Source organism: Penaeus japonicus, unplaced genomic scaffold (assembly GCF_977035675.1).
Source record: "Penaeus japonicus unplaced genomic scaffold, GWHDUDI00000001_assembly GWHDUDI00000040, whole genome shotgun sequence".
Classification (NCBI taxonomy): Eukaryota; Metazoa; Arthropoda; class Malacostraca; order Decapoda; family Penaeidae; genus Penaeus; species Penaeus japonicus.
Genome location: NW_028234442.1, coordinates 5,253,732 through 5,258,731, shown reverse-complemented (window position 1 = coordinate 5,258,731; position 5,000 = coordinate 5,253,732). Strand labels below are relative to the sequence as shown.

Genomic DNA, 5,000 nt, shown 5'->3' with positions numbered 1-5,000 from the left:
AAGCCCTCTAGGACCTCCTTTACTTCCTAGAAAACCCTCTCTGCCAACAGCTCCACCACTAACCCCAGTTCCACCATCTGCCTGTGGTGAACCACCATCTCCTTCAACCATTTCATCACCTTCTTCAACAACTCATAGGAAGGGCAAAAAGAGGGACCAAATCTCAGAGAGGGAGTAATGCTACAAGGCTATTAGCCTGAACAACAAAAAGCTCCATGATGCCCAACTCTTACAGGCGAATGAAATTAGAAAGGAATTCTCCAAGTCTTGTGAAGCAGTTCGTGCATCTGCAGAAAGAGTTTCAAGTGACTTTAAAGGGTTGCAGATGAAATAATTTCATTTTTAGGTGATGCAAAGCAATATTTGCAACTTCACGGCACAAAATCTGGAAAAAACATAAATGCTGCAAAAGCATGAAATAAAACAACAAAATCTACATAGCTCTTTTATTTCATTCTTATGATAAAAGTAATCAAAAACATACATGCAAAGGCCTCTTTTTGCATATATAATTTAAATGTTTTTACTAGAAAATTCATATCCCACTAATAACTAATGCAACAGACTAAATAACATGACTTCAGACATCAAAAAGGAAAATGTAAAAATCTAGACATTTCCCAGTTAAGTAGATAACTAAATATAAGTAAATAGACAAGTCGTATTTCACACAAAAAAGAGAGAAAAAATCTGCACATAGTTATTTGCGACTTAAAAAAGAAAGAAAAAAAAAAATAAATAAAAAATAAATATATATATATATATATATATATATATATATATATATATATATATATATATATATATATATATATATATATATCTTGACATCTCCTATGGTTCCATTGATAAGGAAATATTTCAAAACAGAAAATATGTCTCATCTTACTAATAAAGAATCAGAAAAAAAAACACTGATTGACAAGGTTTCTGACAAGGTCTTATTTCACTTATAAACAATGATAAGGTAAATGTTTGATATGACGGTTCCTGATACCAAAAATAATTACTGCAATTTACTATAAGCAATTCTTTTTAATATACAGGTAATATAAAGTAAGTAGAAATATGCTTAAAGTGGAAATTAATGATTCATCCAGAAATTCTCTGACTGCTAAGCCATCCTAAAACCATTGTTCACAAACATTTTCTGACATCAAACCCTAAACGATTATCATTATTTTCGCAGTGTACTGCATCATGCTCTCAGTTCATATGTGTCTTCTTCTTTGGCAATATCAATATTCTCAGTTGTGGCTAGATTATGCAACATAACACAAGCTGCAACCTATTAAAAATAAAAGAAAATATGTATCAGCACCATAGTTTAAATTCCACACACCCATACATTAGTATATAGTATTTTATATCATATTTATACTAATAATATTTTGTATAACCAGCATTATTTTGAAAGAAGAATAATTACATCTGCCATCTCTTGCTGTGGGTAATTTTCTGCTGATTTTCTGAAGCAGGTTTCTGGTGCACTGCTTTGGCAGTTGATAACGTTTCAAGAACTCCTCCTCTGACTGCATGACAACTGGATCCTTCTATCTCTCACCACTAAACGTGGCAGACAGACCTCCTCCACTTCCTCAACTTGGTCCACATTACCATTATTACCTATAATAAAGAGGATTCACACAATAGTACACAATTCCCAAATATACATAAAGCATGGAGGCCACAAAATTGCTTCATAAGGTCATATTCTGAACAATTAATTGATAGCATTAACTTCAGATATATAAATCATTGCACATAGGTTTCATTACGTCAAATAATAATTTAAAAAACTGACTCAAATCCTATATCAATTTATTACTTAGCAAAAATGTAAATTATGATTTTCTATTAAATGTGACATCAAGTATAGGAGTTTAATGATTCTGCACAAACTAAGTACATTAAAGGATGACAATACCATGATGAAATACAGTTTAATGACTGATTTCCGTTTTTCTAATAACTATTTTTAAGTGGGAGTGATAACAGCTGAAGAAGCAAGAAAACCGCGATACTGGACACGGTACAGGCTGACAGTACCTTCACCTCACTGGCCTAAATATGTCTATTAATGCACGTCAACCACTTCTTATGTGCTTCTTACCTTCTTAAAAATGTTATTGGTGTCGTTTGTTCAGCATTGAAGTTGACTTTTGACGCACGAAGTCGTAGATAAGAGCTCAGGAGACAGGTTTCGTTTTTGATTATTCGTGGAACGCTGTTGATGTGTTCCAAAATTCAATGGTGTCAACAAAATTCTCCGACAAAATATCTGATGATTAAGAGACACTTTGCAAAGCCTACTATGGTATGAATTAAAATACAGTCGGTTCATATAAATGTTTTAGTTTTATTAGAGAAGAAGCTTTTTGTTTTTTGTTGTAATAATTTCGATTCGGGACGGCTCTGGGGAGGGTTAGCCGATCGCATTTTTTTTCGTTAGGGTGGCTATAATATCTTCGGGCGAGCCCAAACAAATTCCGTTTAACTAATCCGATTTTTCATATTCGGGTTGGTAAGGTATTCGTTCGGGCCGGTACGAAGTTTAAAAAAACGGCCCTTTAGTTCTTATAGTTTCGTTTTCAATGTATTTATATAATTTAGGATTTAACTCACTTACACATATTATATGAATTAATATTATAAAATACATATTACTATGTAATTGCACATACAAATTCACACATATACATGTTAACATAAAAGTATATGCATAGTATTAGATAGTCATTCTGAAGTGAGAGGAATGACTATTTTAAATTATGATTAATAATATATTTCAAAATTTTAGTGTTTGATTTTACAGTAATACGTTTCCCTTCTAGCAGTATATATTCAAATTGACTGAGTACTTAATTGTTTGATGCTTACAATCATATATATTTCTTCAATGTATTTGAATTCGTTCCTGAGAATTTACTTTACTTTAGGAACGTGTAACAGAGATTTATCAACAGTCTCACTAATATTTTTGAGACATAACATCCAAAGTTTTTAATAAATTTACCATAGTCATTGGTTCAAAAATGAATACTAATTCATCACTTTGTAAGATTGCATAGGTTTACATACCAAGTTCAATCTAAATTTCACATATAAAATTTTACAATATATGTTACGTTAAATTACTACCAGTAACAACATAGTATGTAATTCAAGTACTATCTTACCAATGTGTTTTATTATAACAATATGTGGTTTCCCATTCCTGGCATAACAGAAAGGAACACTTACTATTAGCGGATTTAATTTGGTAAACTCGGAATGGCGAGGAAGTTGGCGTTTGAGGCAAGATTTGCGAATATATCTTCCTCTTATGTATATATATTTTTTCTTTATAGCAAATACCATCATTATCCCTCTATACATGTTAATTGAAATATTAACCCTGCTGAAATACCCTTCCACTCTCTAAGTGAAGTACACTCTCCCCTCAGATAGGACAGATAGAACCTCCTGCTCGTGTTCCCCTCGGCTCGCCTCATGTCACCTCGCTCCGGGCGTGACCAGGTCTTCGTGCGGTCGCCCCTCGCTTGACCTCAAGGGTCCCTTTGTGTGACGTCGTTCACGACACGTCACCATTTTTACGCAGAACGTTGGCTCTATTCTCTATTTTTTGTGACGTTATCAATAACCTAAGGTATCTTATACAGAACTACGTGATTCGTGATATCTCATTTCATTGGTTAAATATCGGCTTTCAAACATACCGCTACTGGTGCTCGTTTTTCGCTTCTTTTGACAGCACGTTTTCTTTTATACCGAAATGGGTAATTTCAATAGATTACAATGCTTTTGTTTTTCTTATAATAATTCTTATTGTACACTATTCCATAGCTTCAATATATATATATATATATATATATATATATATATATATATATATATATATATATATATATATATGTATATATGTTATATATAATATATATATGTATGAATATATAAATATATATATATGTATATGTATATATATATATGTATATATGTATATATATATCTATATATATAGATATATATAGATATATATGTATATATATACATACATACATAAAAAAAAAAAAAAAAAAAAAAAAATATATATATATATATATATATATATATATATGTATATATACACATGTATGTATGTATATACATACATACATATAAATAAATAAATAAATAAATAAACAAATAAATATACATATATATATATATATATATATATATATATATATATATATATATATATATATATATATATCAACACACATCTATGAGTATAATCATAATACTGAAATTTAAACTCTTAAGCAGAAGAACATATAGTGTTGTGATAGGAATGCACATCCAGTAAATAATTATAGTGGTAAGCAATTACCTGGATTTACCACATAGAGAGCTTTGTTACAATTATCTAATAATATATTTGAATTGAGTGCAAATTAAGGGTCAAATATCAAACAAGTACCTGCAGTGAAACACCAATAACTACATAACAACACAAAAGCTAAATCATTATTCATTTCTAAATATCTGCTATGATGATGTAATATACTTCAACTTGAAAACGGAAATATTTTGATACAGAAGCAAATCTTTTGAGCGTCGTATACATTCACAAGAAATACAAATGGTAGCTGAACCAAAATATTAATCCGTAAGTAATAAAAAAGTTTAATCAAAATAGCGAATAATTTATATTTGCATATCAATGCGCATGCACGTAGGAACCACAGATAACTTTAATTAAAGCGAGGGCGGGGCTCGTGTGTGTGTGTATATAAGGACACACCACTATAATTAGAAAATAATTAGAAAGATGGTCCATAAGTGTTTCCAAAGACACGTGGAACCCATTATTATTATATATATACATATATACATGTATATCTACTTTTATCGAGCGGTTCTCAATATGTTGCATACCCCCTTCCCCCTTTTGCAACATGCAGAACTTACTGAACATGACACCTGAAAGGATTAGTGGTGAGTCCTTAAAAAAGTGT

At 30.8% G+C, this 5,000-nt stretch overlaps 1 long non-coding RNA gene across 1 annotated transcript; it reads right to left on the bottom strand.

Moving 5' to 3' along the window:
- Positions 1-812: 812 nt before the first annotated feature.
- Positions 813-2,250, bottom strand: LOC147466861 (uncharacterized). The gene is made up of 3 exons (XR_015190733.1): positions 2,114-2,250; positions 1,430-1,626; positions 813-1,288 (listed from the first exon to the last, which is right to left on the bottom strand). It is a non-coding gene; the product is annotated as an uncharacterized LOC147466861 (long non-coding RNA).
- Positions 2,251-5,000: the final 2,750 nt, after the last annotated feature.